This window comes from Penaeus monodon, chromosome 22, assembly GCF_015228065.2.
Source record: "Penaeus monodon isolate SGIC_2016 chromosome 22, NSTDA_Pmon_1, whole genome shotgun sequence".
Classification (NCBI taxonomy): Eukaryota; Metazoa; Arthropoda; class Malacostraca; order Decapoda; family Penaeidae; genus Penaeus; species Penaeus monodon.
The window spans coordinates 41985563-41986548 of record NC_051407.1 but is presented as its reverse complement, the minus strand read 5'-3'; the positions used below and the strand labels follow the sequence as shown (position 1 = coordinate 41986548).

The following is a 986-nucleotide window of genomic DNA, read 5'->3' as shown; positions in this document are numbered from 1 at the left end:
TAGGGCGTCAGGATGGAGGATGGGGAGGGGAAGGGATACGAGTGCCAGAGGCGGAGGGTACCTGAGGTGATTTCCAAGCTATGCAACAGTTACGGTGACAAAGGGGACAGCGCGGGGGCAGCACGTCACGCTCACCAAGAGGATGGAGTCACTGACCTGTCCTGTGTAAGTTCAGGTCACATTACTCTTTGTAAGGGAGGACCTATATCATCTCTCGGGCTACGGGTATCGACTCGAAGTTCGAACGCAGTGCTTACGGTGTTTGAGTCCTCAGTGTGTCAGCGTCGCCAACACAAGACACAACGCTTCTTCTGCTTGCCAAGTGTAAAGCCCAAATACTAGGTTAAACTTATTTAGTCCATCAACATTCCTCTGTGTGTGATTTGGTACCCTTTGATATCTATTTAGTCTTAACAAACGTAGAATCATATTCGTCTTGTCATCAGCCATACTTTCCATATAAAAACGATCGTCTCTAATTTCATTTCATTTTCGTACCAGTCACTTTAAACACACGAAGCTTAATTTTTGATAAAGACCGTCTTACAAATATTCTCCGTTGCCCAAACATTCTGAGATGCAGCCATCCCTTGTGGTAATTTATCTAGATACAGGTATAGCCTTTCCTCGGGTACCAAAGTCATTCTAGCACACCAGGCATGTAAGTGTGTCTTGTGCTAAATCCTATTTTATTCAGGCAGGACTCCCCCCCCCCCCGTGATATTCAATTGCACATTCTCAACTCTCATATCTATGAAAAGCCGGTTACATAGGATTTCTTGCGGTAATATTCCTTGTCGCATAAACCATCTCCCGCGACGGCACTCATATCTAGTAGCCCTTCCCGAATATTTCCGAAGTGAGGAAGTATGCAGCCTAATTTTGTTTTCCTGTTCAGGTACAAATATAAATAGCATGTCTAGTAGCTATGGCTCTTACCGTCAAGCGAAGCTGAATGTTTCAGATGTAGGCGTAAAAGAATCAGC

General features: G+C 44.8%; 1 protein-coding gene across 1 annotated transcript in view; it reads left to right on the top strand.

The window, feature by feature from the left end:
• Positions 1 to 986, top strand: part of LOC119587150 — a 20436-nt gene that overhangs the window by 1148 nt on the left and 18302 nt on the right. The gene's annotated exons all lie outside the window — the stretch shown is intronic.